This window comes from Arachis stenosperma, chromosome 6 (assembly GCF_014773155.1).
Source record: "Arachis stenosperma cultivar V10309 chromosome 6, arast.V10309.gnm1.PFL2, whole genome shotgun sequence".
Taxonomy (NCBI): domain Eukaryota; kingdom Viridiplantae; phylum Streptophyta; class Magnoliopsida; order Fabales; family Fabaceae; genus Arachis; species Arachis stenosperma.
Genome location: NC_080382.1, coordinates 81,637,801 through 81,655,195, shown reverse-complemented (window position 1 = coordinate 81,655,195; position 17,395 = coordinate 81,637,801).

Sequence of the window (17,395 nt, the reverse complement as noted above, 5' to 3'; positions counted from 1 at the left end):
CAGAAATTTGGTAACCAAATCGTCCCAACTAGTAATACTTCCCTGGGGAAAGGTTTCGAACCATTGTGCAGCTTCATCCCTTAGTGAGAAGGGAAATAACAAGAGCTTACAGGTGTCATGATTTACACCATCGGGGTTGACAGTACCATAAGTCCTTAGAAAAATGGATATATGCTGTTCAGGATCTTCCAATGGGTTTCCGCAGTAGGAACAATTCTTCTTTATTAGTGTAATGAGTTGTGGCTTCATGTTGTGGTGTTCCTCTTTCTCATAAACTCCTTCTTCACTGATATCCTTCCCTCTGGCTGCTCTTCTTTCCTGTGACATATAAATCAACAACGGAACACACAGTGATTCTCTTGAAAATTGAGTGTAGTTAGTTGAGACAAAACTTCAAACAGTTAGTGGGTTAGTCAAAAATTAAAGAAACAGTGCTTGATCTAGATCACCACTTCACTTAATCATTGTCAATCTATTCAATCCCTGGCAACGGCGCCAAAAACTTGATGTGCGGAAAACGATCCGACACAAAACTCACCGGCAAGTGCACCGGGTCGCATCAAGTAATAATAACTCACGGGAGTGAGGTCGATCCCACAGGGATTAAAGGATTGAGAAATTTTGGTTTAGTGGTTGATTTAGTCAAGCGAATCAAGATTTGGTTGAGTGATTTGTGATTTGCAGAAATTAAATTGCATTGAAAGGAAAGGGAATGTGTAAATTGCATGAAATTAAAGAGGGCAAGAAATTAAAGTGCTGAATCTTAAAGAACAAGAAATTAAAGGGTAGAAACTTAGAACACAAGAAATGTAAATTGCAGAATCTTAAATTGCAAGAAATGTAAATGGCTTGAATTGTAAAGGGAATTGGGAGTTGGATTTGCAGGAATTGAACAAGGAAAAGTAAATTGCATCAAACAGAAGAGTAAAAGATGACTTGAATTCAATCGGATCTAAAACAGAAATGTAATTGAGCTTGAAAAGCATTAAACACGGAATGAAAAATTAGAATTCAGATCTCAGGACCCAAGAGACTAGATAACCAAGTCTAGATCTCAATGCCTTCCTAGATCCAACAAGAACAATTGCAAAGGAAATGAAGAATTGTAAAGTGCAGAGAAAGTAGAAGAAGAAGCAATTAATAGAAACGGAAATTTAATTGTGCAGTGAAATGAAACAGGGAGATCCAAGGATGAGATTGAAACAGAATTTCTTCAATTCTCCAACCCAAGATCCAAGCAAATGTAATTGAAATTGAAAGCAATAAAACTAAGAGGAAGAGAAGTGAATTCTCCTTCCCCGAGACTAAGAAACTCCAAATCACTCAATACCCAAAAACTATTCTGAAAACATCAAAGAAAAAGCTCCAAAAGAAAAGTCTCCCAAATAACTTGAATTCTATCCTATTTATACACTTTCTTCAAATGATCTTCAAGCCTTGAGTTGGGCCTTTGCTCTTGGTGGAATTGGGTTGAGAGAGGCCTTGGTTGATTGCTCTTGGAGTTTGGAGAGGAACCAAAGTGAATCAATTGAACCGGGTTGAAGTTTTGCAAAAGTTTGAGTAAAAGTTTGAGTAAAAGTTTGAGGCTAACTTTTACTCTAACTTTTCATATCAGCCTCCATGCTTTGCTGCTATCCACGTTGGGGCAAAAGTTAGGGGTCTAACTTTTGCTCCAACGTTGGCCTCCTTATGTGTACTTATGGCGCCAACGTTAGCCCAAAAGTTAGAGGCTAACGTTGGCGCAAACTTTTGCTCCCAGGGTGCATTCTTCATGTGCCAACGTTAGCCCAAAAGTTAGGGGCTAACGTTGGCGCAAACTTTTGGTGCCCAGGGTGTTCTTTTCATGCGCCAACGTTAGCCAAAAAGTTAGGGGCTAACGTTGGCGCAAACTTTTGATGCCCAGGGTGTTTTTTTCATGTGCCAACGTTAGCCCAAAAGTTAGGGGCTAACGTTGGGGCTAACTTTTCACCCAAAAGTTTGTGCAAAAGATTGAGGCTAATGATGACATGTCACCATGTCATGTTTTTCTATGCTTTTTCCTTTGTTTTCAATAGGTTTTATGCACTTTCTTGAGCCATAAGCAAGCCAATTGGGTAGATTTTCATGCTTCCTTTGATTTAATCAACCATGTGTGAATTCATGCTATTTCATGAGGTTTTATGCTATAATTATCACATATTATGAAAGAATGAATATCTCATGATTTTGAGCATAGCTTTGATGTGTTTGGTTGATTAATGATAGGTGAAGAAAGCTTGGAGAAAGGTTGAAGCAAGAAGGAATGGCTAGGAGGAGAGGACAAAAAGCTTGACCAAAAGTTTGCCTCAAACTTTTGGGCAAACTTTTGGGTGAAAAGTTTGAGCCAACGTTAGCCCCTAACTTTTTGGCTAACGTTGGCATGAAAAACACTCCCTGGGCACCAAAAGTTTGCGCCAACGTTAGCCCCTAACTTTTTGGCTAACGTTGGCGCATGAAAAACACACCCTGGGAGCAAAAAGTTTGCGCCAACGTTAGCCTCTAACTTTTGGGCTAACGTTGGCGCCACACACCACAACAGCTTGAAGGGGTATACTTCCAACAAGAATAACTTGAGCTACAGAGCTCCAAATGAGGTGATTCAAGAAGCATTGGAAAGTAGGAATCAAGAGCTTTCCAAGCATATATGGCACTGCATGGTGGACACTAAAATTGAGGGAGAAAACTGCCCCGCAATATGCATAAATGAACATGGTGGCAACCTGCAGTGAGGCCAACTGACCTCTGCACCTTCAACGGAGTATAACTCGAGCTGTAGAGCTCCAATTGATGCGCTTCCAACGGCAATGGAAAGTAGACATTCAGGGCTTTCCAACAATGTATAATAGTATGGGGTGAACAATACGTTTAAGCCTCCAGAACTGGCGTTTTCGCCAACGTTTGAGGCAAACTTTACCTCAAACGCTGCACACCAAAGCCAGCAACCATGCCCTCTTCAAATGATCATAACTTGAGTTGTAGATGTCCAATTGAAGTGATTCTAAGTGGGTTAGAAATCTGACATTTAGAGCTTTACAACCATATATGATAGTCTATATTGGGCATAAAATTGGCAGCATGACAAGAGGACAAAGTTGGCGCCATAAATGTGCATAAGGGAGGCCAACGTTGGAGCAAAAGTTAGACCCCAAACTTTTGCCCCAACGTTGGTATCAGCAAAAGAGGGTGGCTGATGTGAAAAGTTGGAGTAAAAGTTTGCCTCAAACTTTTACTCAAACTTTTACTCAAGCTTTTGCAAATTCAAATCCGGTTCACTTCGGTTCCTCCTCAAACTCCAAGAGCAATCAACCAAGGCCTCTATCAACCCAATTCCATCAAGAGCAAGGGCCCATGATCATCACTCAAAGGCACAAGAAATAGATAAAATAGGAATTTCATTTAATTGTAATTTGTTTTTAATTTCATTTTCATTTCCATTTTGTAAAGCCTATATAAGGCATCATTTTCATATTTGTGAGTAGGCTGGCTCTGTTAGAGCATTAGGAGTAGGGTAGAATAGAAAGTCCCCTTTGATACACTTTTAATTTTCGGCAATTGTCATTTTCTAATATTGAATTCAGTTTATGAAATCTCAGTTTCTACAATTCTCTGCTACATTTTTCTTTCCTGCAAGTTTACTAGATCCAAATTTATTTTCCCTGCAAGTTTAATTTTCGGCAATTGGTCTGAGTTCAAATTTCCTGCTTCCATTTAACTTTCCAGCACCCAGCCCCTTTACATTTCATGCAATTTACATTTCTTGCTATTTAAGTTTCTACAATTTACATTTCTTGCTCTTTAAGTTCCTGCCCATTTACATTCTGCAACTTTAATTTCCCTGCAATTTTTACCTTCTGTTGCTCAACTTCACACAATTCACTAAATATTAGCTTGACTAAACTAATCACCCACTAAAGTTGCTTGATCCATCAATCCCTGTGGGATCGACCTCACTCTAAGTGAGTTATTACTACTTGATGCGACCCGGTGCACTTGCCGGTTAGATCTATGTGTTTGGGAATTCGTTTTTTTTCACAAAAACACCATCAGCTAACTTTTGGTCCAGCTTTTTGCTTCCTGGTTCATTTTCACTTATTCCATTGTCCTCTCTTCCTCCTAGCCATTCCTTCTTGCTTCAACCTTTCTCCAAGCTTTCTTCACATATCATTAATCAACCAAACACATCAAAGCTATGCTCAAAATCATGAGATATTCATTCTTTCACAATATGCAACAAATATAGCATAAAACCTCATGAAATTGCATTAATTCATCTATGGTTGATTCAATCAAAGGAAGCATGAAAATCTACCTAAATTGGCTTGCTTAGAGCTCAAGAAAGTGCATAATTCAAGTGAAAACAAAAGAAAAAGGCTAGTGAAACTAGGCTAAGATGACTTGTCATCAGTTACTATTCCATAGGGTGGCTGGGTGCATGAGAAGCCCCTGGCTAGACGCCGTTCTCGGGCTAGAGCGGTTGTGGCGACAGCTAGACCTTCATCCTCCACGGCAGCAGCTCCATCCTCCTCTGCAGCTCCTTCTTCCTCAGCAGCGCATTTGCCACCACCGCCAGCACCTGAGCCGACATACCTACTAGTACAGCGCCTGTTTCGGTTCATGAAGCGCAGCAAGCGCTAGTTCATGTGTCGCCTGGATCAGATTGACCAGGTGTTTACCTCACAGGGTATTGAGCTACCTCCGCTCCCAAATTCTCCAGCCTCCGATGAGCAGGATCAGGAGGAGGAGCATGTTGAGGAGCCGACTCAGCATGATACACCCCCAGAGACACATGTCACCACAGAGATCCCGCAGCCCCAGCCCGAGCCAAAGCCGACCGATGTACCTCTCCCTAATCCTCAGGGTTAGCATCGAGGACGATGCTTGATCTTAAGTGTGGGGAGGTTGCCGTTGGCACCGTCAGTAGATTGGTGAACATTTCGGCTATTTCCTAGTTATAATATCTTATGTCTATTTTGCGCACTATTGTATATATTTGTCATTTTGGATATTTTGGTTACTTTTGCTTTAGTTGTTGCATACCTTGTTATTTTGGATTATTAGATATGTTGGATGCTAGATTTCATACTTTAGTCGGATTTTTCTTTATATAGTTATCTTTTTAGCTTGTGGTTGTGATTAGAAACTATTTTGGAATTGTCAAGACCTAGTTAACCATTTTTGCATAAGAAAATTGTTTTTTCTTATTGAAAAAGAAAAGGGTAAACTAGGGAATTTTTAGAATTTCTCAATCACAACAATGCTCAGTCAAATATTGAGATTTTCAAAGGAATTTAACTATAGGGCACCAACCCAATTGATTGGAAAATTTTGTGGAACTTGCTTGAATTCTATATTTTGTGAAGCATGTTTTGAGCTAAGAACACAAGCAAGTGAGACTTGAGCCTATTGATGTGGTTACATTTTATAACCACCTAATTTCTCTTCTTGTATGCAATTATTCTCTTTCTATGATTGGGATCTTTGATTTGCCCAATTCTATATGTCCAAATATTCCTTGTATTCATGCATTTATATGATTGAGGCCATTATTTCATTAGCTCACTTAACCAAATAGCCTACCTTTTACCATCCATTGCAACTAAGTTTGAGCCTATGCTTAACCCAATTATTCTTCATTTTAGCACATTACATGCCCTAAAGCGAAAAATAATAAAAGTCTCTTGTTTGGATCTTTGATTGCTTAGGCTAGTGAGAGTGTCTATTATTTAAGTTTGGGGAGATTTGGGAACATTGGTTGGGATAAAAGGGATGTTTTGTATTTTTATATTTGGAAATTGGGTGTATGCTCATGTATTGATTAAGTGTAAGACCTTATGCATTGATATTCTTGAAAGAAGGAAAAAAAAAGAAAAGAAAAAAAAAAGAAAAGAAAAAAAAGAAAAATAATATGAAAAAGAAAAGAAAAAAATAGAAAAAGAAAGAAATAAAAAAAGAAGAAAAAGAAAGAAATAATAAAATGGGACAAAATGCCTGATGACAAGTCATCATATACCCATTTTTCAAGCTAATTTCACTTGTTTTGTTAGCATTTATGCACTTTCTTGCATCCTAAGTAAGTGATTTGGAGTGAAAATGCATAACTTATTTAAATCAAGCAACCACCATGAAATTAATGTTAAATCATGAGGTTTAAGCTAATTTTAATTGAATTTTAATTGATTTATAAGCCTCTTGAATTTAGTGATACTTTGAGTGGTTGTTTTGGTTTATTGTAGGTGAAGAAAAGAAAAAAAAAAGGAAAAGCGTGGCCTAAGGAAGTGTGGCCCAAGGAGAAGAAAGTGTGGTCAAAGGAAGGAAAAGTGTGCCGCATGCAATGGGGGAGGCAAGCATTGCCCTCCACAAGGGCACACTGCCCTCTAGGAGGGCAACATAAGGGAACAAAGCAAAGAAGGCAACTCTGCCCTGCCCACTACAAGGGCAGAGCACAAATTTGTGCTTTGAAATCAAGAAGAAGAAAATGTTGCCCTGCCCTCCACAAGGGCAGTATCGGGCTCACCAAGGAAGAAAATCAAAGGAAAAATGCCTATGATGCTTGCCACAAGAGTTGAACACGGGACCATGAGGAAGCAAGGAACTAAGGTCCATTACCGTGCCAAGAAACCAAGGAAAATGATTGAGCGTGTGTTTCTGCCCGGATTCGAACGCGGGACTTCATTTTGGAAACACTGCCCTGCCCTCCGCGAGGGCAGGGCAGCATTTTGTTGGTGCATGAATATGGCGCACCAAGGGGCATTTCTGGCGCACCAAATCACTATCCTGGTAGCACCAGCGCGCACCACAGCACGATCCTGGCAGCACCATATTTTTCTGCCCTGCCCTCCGCGAGGGCAGGGCAGCATCCTGTGCACCAAGGCACCATTCTGGCGCACCATGGTATGAATCTGGCAGCACCAAGCAGCGCACCAAGCACCCATCTGGCGCACCAATTTTTCCTGCCCTGCCCTCCGCGCGGGCAGGGCAGCGTTCTGCGCACCAAGACCGCACCAGCCCGTACCAAGCCGCACCAAGCAAGCACCAACACGCACCAAATCCTGCCCTGCCCTCCACAAGGGCAGGGCAGCCTCCTAGGAGCTATTATTTTTGGGCCGAAAATTCAATTAAAATTCCAATTGAATTCATTTCTTCACCAAATCAAAAGCCCATCCAAATCCCAAAATCCAAGAATAGAAAGTGTATAAATAGGAGCTAGTTTGATGTAATTAGGACTTTTGGATTTTTACTTTTGAACCTTTAGCTTTGCTTTTGAATTTTGCACTTTCTTTGAGCTTTGAGCCCTGGCACTTTCCTTGAGGGACTTCACTGAGAATTCAGAGAATTGGGGAGGAGAATTGATCTCTCTTCTTCCTCGTTCTTGCTGGAGCACTTTTATTTTTTTTGTTTTGAGTTTTGGGTGTGAATAGTTGAGGAACTTCTGTCTCAACCTCCATTCCAAAATCTCTTTAATTCTTTTCTGCATAATTAAATTGAATTTCAATTTCCTTTACTGCTTCTTCTTCTATTTCTTGTTAATTGCTTTGAGAACTTGGATCTAGGAAGGTAATTGAGATCTAGGCTCTGCTACCTAGTCTCTTGAACCCTGAGATCCCAATTTACTTTTGGTTCTTCTGTGAACCTTGCTGCATTTTAATTTCAATTTCTGTTTGAATCCTCATTGCTTCCAATTCAATTTCTGCTCTCTTAATTGTTGCAATTCACATTCTCTTGGTTAAATTCTGCAATCTCTGTCCTCAAATCCCTTTTATATTCAAGCAATTTATATTCCTTGCAATTTAAGTTACTGCAATTTACATTTCCTGCACTTTAAGTTTCAGTCATCTACTTTCTTGTTCTTTAAGATTCTGCAAGTTTACTTTCCTGCTCTTTAATTTACTGCAATTTTCCCTTCCCCCTTTACATTTACTATCATTTACTTCCTGTTAAACACAAATCACTCAACCAATACTTGATTCGCTTGACTAAACCAACCACTAAACTAAAATTGCTCAATCCTTCAATCCCTGTGGGATCGACCTCACTCATGTGAGTTATTATTACTTGATGCGACCCGGTACACTTGCCGGTGAGTTTTGTGTCGGATCGTTTTCCGCACATCAAGTTTTTAGTGCCGTTGCCGGGGATTGAAATAGATTGACAATGATTAAGTGAAGTGGAGGTCTAGATTAAGCACTTTTTCTTTTCTATTTCTCTAACATACTAACTGTTTGAGAAATTGCCTCTACTAACTCACTAACAATTTATCTCAATTAACTGCACTCAATTCTCAAGAGTGCTGTTGTTTAGTCATCCTGATTGTTTGCGTATCACAGGAAATCGAAGTTCTACAGACAAAGAGCATCATGACATGAAGCCACCACTTATTACACTCATTAAGAACAATTGTTCTTATGACGAAAATCCATCAGAAGATCCTCAGCAGCACATATCCATTTTTCTGAAGACTTGTAATGCGGTCAAAACCGATGGTTCAGATCATGACACTTATAAGATCCTGTTATTCCCTTTTTCATTAAAGGGTGAAGCTGCACAATGGTTTGAAACTTTTCCCCAAGGAAGTATCACTAGTTGGGATGATTTGGTCACCAAATTTCTGGCCAAATTCACCTCATCCAGACAGATCATCCAGCTAAAAGAGGAGGAACATCTATTCACACAAGGGGATGAAGAACCACTTTTTAAGGCCTGGGAAAGATACAAGAAAGCGACTGATAAAGTGGGCTTCCGAGTGTTCTATGAAGGATTGACCCCAGAAACAAGGAAAGCAGTGGACTATTTTTCAGACGGCCTACTCAAGGCAACAACAACTACCCAAGGAACTGCAGACTTCAATGACAAAGGAGTCAACAACCAATATTCATTTGAGAAATCACAGAATGAAACCTCAGGAAAAGAAGTGACGAATATTGAAGGGGTGAATGCATTCAAGGACTTAAACAGACAAATGCACCCTCAACCACAGCAAAACATGGAGATATCTGCTGCAGTGAATGCCAAATTTCCACCATGGAGACCCCATTCCTATCTGAGAATGAGGGAGTCTCAACATCAAGAACAAGGAGGTTTCCACCAAGGCAACTTCATGACCACAAACAATCAACATCACCCACCCACTAATACCACTCAAAGCCAACACTCGCAACACAGACACTCTCAGACCCATCTCAACTGGAGAAGGAACGAGTACCAAAATCACAAACCAAGGGACTTCAATTATAACAACCCCAACTTCACAAACCAGTAAAAACACCATCATAGCAATAACAACCACTACATGCCACCACCACACCCACCCTTCCTACCTTTAACATCTCATAACCAACCAACCTCACAAGACTCTCAGAGAATCACAAACTTGGAGATCCTAATAGAGAGAATGATGAAACACCAAGAGGAAACAACAAGGAACCAAACGATGTTAATCAAAGGAATTGAGGAGCAGATAGCTCAACTGGTGAAGTACTTTGCAGAAAAGGGTGAAAAGAAACCAAATACTTTCCTTAAAACCATTGAAGACAAACCAACCAACAACGAAGATGCTACAAAGAAGGAAGGATGGAAAAATGAGAAAACACTGGAAAAAGGAAGTACCAGCCAAGAAAAAAACAACACGGAATTCTTTCAAGGAGAGACAGAGGATAGAACTAAAGAAAAGCAGAAAATCCCTACTGGAAAATTTTCACTAGGGGATCGAGTGATGATCAATATGCAAACCATAAAGGTATCCCCACAGTTATCTGATCATTACATTGTGACTAAGATCCTTCCACAAGAATCTATAGATGTCATCAAAGAGGAAACCGGAAGGAAGTTCACAGTGAAGAAAGATAAGCTAAGGCACTGTGATTTTCAACCTCCATGATCAGCAAAAATAGAAGATGTCAAGCTAGTGACAATAAAAGAGCGCTTGTTGGGAGGCAACCCAACCTGAGGTAGTTTTCTTTTCATAGCTTTTGCAATAAAAATGTTGAATAATTGGTATGGATTACAAGGAGCTAAGTTTGGTGTTGCACACCAAAATAATTTAAGGGAGAATGAAAGATTCTAAGTTTGGTGTTCCACCAAAAGTCTCATTTAAAAGCACATTCTCACTTCTTGCATGATGCTAGCTCCAAGCAACCAATCACATTATTCAACTGTTTAATTGCTTTCTAGCTTAGATTCCATAACCTTTAGCAAGAATACAAGGTTTCACATATGGTTAACTTGTTGTATCTGAGACAGTGGCAAACAATTAAGTTTGGTGTTCCCACACCAAAATAAATCCAAGAGCCACACTCAATTTATGCATACTAACCATGCACTTAAGGGCTTGAGAAGCAAGCAACTTTGAGAATTATGCAGGACATGAGTCAATAATTAAAGATATGGTGCATCTTAACTCAAAGAAAACACAACAGAAGGAAGAATCAAAGGTCTGCAACTTCAAAGGTTGTATCTAAACTTAATCCTTGCTGCTGTGTATTGTTTTGAACATGGGAACCATTATATATCTTGCTAAAGTGTTTAATTGGTTGCAAGTGGAATTGGTTGATTATGAACGATTTGCATAATGCTTGTCATTCATCACTTAGCTTTAAATTTTGTGTTGTTTCCCATATGCTTAAATAAAAGAGACTTGTTTGAAGTGAAAAGTGAAATATCCAATGTTGCATAAGTAAGAATGAAAGTTGGTGGTGGTATATGTGTTTGATTAAATGCATAATTCATGAAATAACTGCTGCATAATATCATTCTCATTCAAGTGTGAGTTAGCTTGCTGTTGTAAAGACTCTTATCAATAATGAAAAAGCCCTTGGTAACAAAAACAGAAAGAGAAGGGAAAGAAAAAGCCAAAATGGCAAGGAAAACAAAGAATAAAGGTTGGACACCAATAGCTTGGACCCTAGGACACATGCCTGTGGTGTTCTTGTACTAAGATATGCTTGGATGAGTAAATTCTAAGGGGTATTTTAAAACCCGGTCACTTAGATCAACTGATTTGGGATGGCCAATTGAAAGTCCACAATAAAGAGCAACTTAGATACAGAACATTTAGTTATCCAAAGAGATGCTGGGCATCAATGATCCTAGGAAGAATTAGTGAGCCAAGTGTCTGTGGTGGAGAGATGTTGAGTAAAAGAAAGAAACAAATAAAGCCAAAGGCTACTACTGCAACATTTGACACCAAACCTCCAAAAGAATAAGCTTGTTAAGCATTATAAGAAAGAAAAGTTAGCAAGGGGGTGAGTGAAGAGTAAGTCTTATAACAGCAAGTTTAGCAAACCTTTGATGAAAAATGTGTATTGTGTAACAGCAAACAATAATTGAGTTATCATTGTCTGCATAAAGACTCCATAAATCAAGTTCTGCTATATGCCTAATAAGGATATGTGTTCTTTTCTTATTCATGTCATTTACTCTTAGTTTTGATGCTTGCTTGGGGTCAAGCAAGATTTAAGTTTGGTGTTGTGATGACAAGTCATCATATACCCATTTTTCAAGCTAATTTCACTTGTTTTGCTAGCATTTATGCACTTTCTTGCATCCTAAGTAAGTGATTTGGATTGAAAATGCATAACTTATTTAAATCAAGCAACCACCATGAAATTAATGTTAAATCATGAGGTTTAAGCTAATTTTAATTGAATTTTAATTGATTTATAAGCCTCTTGAATTTAGTGATACTTTGAGTGGTTGTTTTGGTTTATTGTAGGTGAAGAAAAGAAAAAAAAAGGAAAAGCGTGGCCTAAGGAAGTGTGGCCCAAGGAGAAGAAAGTGTGGTCAAAGGAAGAAAAAGTGTGCCGCATGCAATGGGGGAGGCAAGCCTTGCCCTCCACAAGGGCACACTGCCCTCTAGGAGGGCAACATAAGGGAACAAAGCAAAGAAGGCAACTCTGCCCTGCCCACTACAAGGGCAGAGCACAAATTTGTGCTTTGAAATCAAGAAGAAGAAAATGTCGCCCTGCCCTCCACAAGGGCAGTATCGGGCTCACCAAGGAAGAAAATCAAAGGAAAAATGCCTATGATGCTTGCCACAAGAGTTGAACACGGGACCATGAGGAAGCAAGGAACTAAGGTCCATTACCGTGCCAAGAAACCAAGGAAAATGATTGAGCGTGTGTTTCTGCCCGGATTCGAACGCGGGACTTCATTTTGGAAACACTGCCCTGCCCTCCGCGAGGGCAGGGCAGCATTTTGTTGGTGCATGAATCTGGCGCACCAAGGGGCAATTCTGGCGCACCAAATCACTGTCCTGGCAGCACCAGCGCGCACCACAGCACGATCCTAGCAGCACCATATTTTTCTGCCCTACCCTCCGCAAGGGCAGGGCAGCATCCTGTGCACCAAGGCATCATTCTGGCGCACCATGGTATGAATCTGGCAGCACCAAGCAGCGCACCAAGCACCCATCTGGCGCACCAATTTTTCCTGCCCTGCCCTCCGCGCGGGCAGGGCAGCGTTCTGCGCACCAAGACCGCACCAGCCCGTACCAAGCCGCACCAAGCAAGCACCAACACGCACCAAATCCTGCCCTGCCCTCCACAAGGGCAGGGCAGCCTCCTGGGAGCTATTATTTTTGGGCCGAAAATTCAATTAAAATTCCAATTGAATTCATTTCTGCACCAAATCAAAAGCCCATCCAAATCCCAAAATCCAAGAATAGAAAGTGTATAAATAGGAGCTAGTTTGATGTAATTAGGACTTTTGGATTTTTACTTTTGAACCTTTAGCTTTGCTTTTGAATTTTGCACTTTCTTTGAGCTTTGGGCTTTGGCACTTTCCTTGAGGGACTTCACTGAGAATTCAGAGAATTGGGGAGGAGAATTGATCTCTCTTCTTCCTCGTTCTTGCTGGAGCACTTTTATTTTTTTTGTTTTGAGTTTTGGGTGTGAAGAGTTGAGGAACTTCTGTCTCAACCTCCATTCCAAAATCTCTTTAATTCTTTTCTGCATAATTAAATTGAATTTCAATTTCCTTTACTGCTTCTTCTTCTATTTCTTGTTAATTGCTTTGAGAACTTGGATCTAGGAAGGTAATTGAAATCTAGGCTTTGCTACCTATTCTCTTGAACCCTGAGATCCCAATTTACTTTTAGTTCTTCTGTGAACCTTGCTGCATTTTAATTTCAATTTCTGTTTGAATCCTCATTGCTTCCAATTCAATTTCTGCTCTCTTAATTGTTGCAATTCACATTCTCTTGGTTAAATTCTGCAATCCCTGTCCTCAAATTCCTTTTATATTCAAGCAATTTATATTCCTTGCAATTTAAGTTACTGCAATTTACATTTCTTGCACTTTAAGTTTCAGTCATTTACTTTCTTGTTCTTTAAGATTCTGCAAGTTTACTTTCCTGCTCTTTAATTTACTGCAATTTTCCCTTCCCCCTTTACATTTACTGTCATTTACTTCCTGTTAAACACAAATCACTCAACCAATACTTGATTCGCTTGACTAAACCAACCACTAAACTAAAATTGCTCAATCCTTCAATCCCTGTGGGATCGACCTCACTCATGTGAGTTATTATTACTTGATGCGACCCGGTACACTTGCCGATGAGTTTTGTGTCGGATCGTTTTCCGCACATCAATGCCCCAATGTGAAGTTCAATAAAAGATCAATGCATAAGTGTTGTGAAATGAAAATAAAATGCATGAGTATGTGGAAAAGTGAAAGATGGGTAGTTAGGTTAGAACTCAATTATATAGGTCACTATATAGGTTAGGTGGAAAAGTTTAAGCTCATCAAAGGTCCAAATTTTAGTCCACTTATCCATATATGATCCTACCTTGACCCTAGCCCTATTACAACCTATGAAAGACCTTGATGATTGGATTTTTGATGGTATAGAATTTCACAAATGAATTCTCGTTGCAAGTATAGTTTCTAAACTAATCAATAATCCTTTCATACAAAAAGTTGTTTGTCACTATTACAAACCCCTAGAATTTATAAACCGAAGTATTCAAACCTCGGGTCGTTCTCCCTAGGAATTACAATAAAGTGTCTTGTTATTGGTTGTGAGTTATTTTGGGGTTTTTGAGATTTTAGACAAGAAATATAAATGGCAAAGAAAATAAACTAACAACTAACGAAGCTCTTAGCAAGATATGAGAACTAGAAGTCCTATCCTAGTTATCCTCCTCAATTGTGATCACAAATTGTCCATTGCTCCCACCTAGTCAACCTCTAACCATGGAGGAAAGTTAAGTGGATAAATCAATTTAATTCTTCAAGTCCTAATCAACTCCTAAAGGAAAGACTAGCTTTAGAGGCATTCAAATCAATTAGCAACTTCTAATTATCAATCAACAAAGGAATTAGATAACTCAAGAGTCACTAATTACTCTACCAAGGCCAAGAGGAACAAAAGCTACACTAAAATCTAACCAATCATTTCATCAAAACACTTGGAAGGCACAAAAGAAAAGAATAGTAAATTGACAATAAGAATGAAATGTAACAACAATTATTGAAAGGAATTAACAATAATAATTAAAAGAAACACGTTTATTATGAATTACCTTGATTGAATTGAAAGAAAATGAAAGGAACAAGAGTGGATCTACAACAAAGTATAAGAACAACATAAAAGAAATTACAACAAAAGAATAGAAGAATGATGAATGTAATGACAAGGAATTGAGAGGTAGAAGTAGAAGAAAGCATGAATCTAAATCTAGATCTAAGAACTAAACCTAATCCTAATCCTAATCCTAGAGAGAAGTGAGAGCTTTTCTCTCTAAAACTAACTTTCCCTCCAAAACTAAGCTAAACTATGACTAATGGTAACTAAAATTTTCATCCCTCTTCAATCCTTGGCTTAAATAGCATCAGAAATGAGTTGGATTGGGCCCACAAGGCTTTAGAATTCGCTGGCCACGTATTGCTTTAAGTGGATCATGTGGCAGCAACGACGCATCCGCGTCACCATACGTATAGCAACTATGGCAAATCTTATATCATTTCAAAGCCCCGGATGTTAGCTTTCCAACCCAACTAGAACCGCATCATTTGGACCTCTGTAGCTCAAGTTATGGTCGATTAAGTGCGAAGAGGTCGGCTTGACAGCTTTTGCGATTCCTTCATTTCTTCATGAGTTCTCCATTTTTACATGCTTTTCCTTTATTCCCTTTATCCAATCTTTGCCTCCTAAATCTGAAATCACTTAACAAACATATCAAGGCATCTAATGGAATCAAGGAGAATTAGATTTAGCTATTTTAAGTCCTAAAAAGTGTGTTTTCACTCTTAAGCACAATTAAAGGAGAAGTTATAAAACCATGCTATTTCAATGGATAAATGTGGGTAAAAGGTTATAAAATCCCCTAAATCAAGCATAAGATAAACCCTACAAATGGGGTTTATTAGACCTCATGATGAATGTATGCATGCATGGATTAAGTGTTGATTGTTAGAAGAAGGTCAAATCTTGGAAAAACATTATTAGGAGAGAATTGAGTGAATTAGCCCTTAAACACTTGAGTGAAAAGAGTGGATACACATCCGGTGAGGGTTCCATAGCTCAATTACATCTGTTCACCCTTGTCGCCTATATTCTTGCAAGTTTATAATTCTTTTGATAGTTCCAATACAATTGTGGGTTGGATTTGATTCCTATTGCTCTAAGCCCTTGTACTTACACATGTTTTCTTGGGAATTGATTTGTTTTGACCAAGCATTTTCATTCATTATAGATAGTTGCTTTTAGATAGATTTCATATAGTTTAGTTGCATTTAATTAATTCCATACCCCTTGTTCCCTTCTTATTTTAGCATGAGGACATGCTAAGGTTTAAGTGTGGGGAGGTTGATAAACCCCATTTTTAGAGTTTATCTTGTGTTGAATTTAGAGCATTTTGATAATCTTTCCTCACATTTAGCCAATGAATTAGCATGATTTTGTAATCTCTCCCGTATTTGTGCTTAATTGTAAAAACATGCTTTTTAAGCCTTTAATTTGGTAATTTTAATTCATCCTTGATTCCAAAAGATGCCTTGATGTGTTGCTAGTAATCTCAGGTTAAAATAGGCTAGGCATGGATCAAAGGAGCAAGGAAGGAAGCATGCAAGTGGAGAGAAGCACAAAAAGCCAAAGAATTGATCTCGGCCAAGGACGCGCACGCGCACAAGGCGCTCGCGCGCACATTGCGAAATTGGCCAGGGATGCGTACGTGTACCGTGCGTGTCCGCACCGAAGGCCGCACGTGATTTTAAATAGAAAACGTGCCCAGTGATTTCTGGGAAGCTGTGGGGCCTAGCTACAACGAATTTTGGCGCCAAATGTGCTTTAAAGGACCAATGATTGAAGGGGGAGGCATCATTCCATCACTTTTGTATTCTATCTTAGTTTTAGTTCATTCCTTCACATGAGGATTAGGATTAGTTAGAGAGAAAAGCTCTCACTTCTCTCTAGAATTAGGATTAGGGTTACGTTGATCTCTCCTCTTAGATCTAGATTTAATTCATGCTTGGGTTTACTTTCCCTTTATCAATTTTTACTCCTCTCTTCTTCCTCTCTCTAGTTTTGTACTTTAATCCTTGTAATTCTTCACTTTGTTGTGGATATATTGTTCTTCTTTGTTTTCTTTCAATAATACAATTTGAGGTAATTCATGATAATTGTGATTTTCTTGATTATTGTTGTTAATTCTTTGCATTCAATTGTTGTTAGAATTCATTCTTGTTGTGATTTACTATACTTTTCTTTTGTACCTTCCAAGTGTTTGGTGAAATGCTTGGAAGGATGTTAGAGTAGAATTTTTTGTTCTTGACTTGAGAAGGTAACTTAGGAACTCTTGAGCCACTAATATCCAAGTGATTAATAGTTGATAGCCATTGACTCTAGCCTTCATTAATTCAATTAGTGGAAACTAGGATTTATGGACTAGGATTGATATACAACTCACTTGACTTTCTTTTTGCTACTTGTTAGAGGATGACTTAGTGAGATTGATCCTTGCAACTATCATAATTGTGGCTAGTGACAATGATATAGGTCCTTGCCCATCAATGCTTGCCAAGACCATTTTGTTAATAAAATTTCATTCCCATTTACTATTCATGTTTTTCATCCAAAAACCCCAAAATATTCAAGTCCGTAACCAATAACAAGAACACTACCCTGCAAGTCCTTTGAGAGATGACCCGGGGTTTAAATACTTCGGTCTATAGATTTTAGGGGTTTGTACTTGTGACAAACAACTTTTTGCATGAAAGGATTATTGTTGGTCTAGAGACTATACTTTACAACGAGATTTCATTGGTGAAATTCCAAACTGTCAAAAATTAAATCATCAATTGCCAAGTGATGAGCGGATAATTTATACGCTTTTTGGCATTGTTTTTAGGTAGTTTTTAGGTAGTTTTTAGTAAGTTCAAG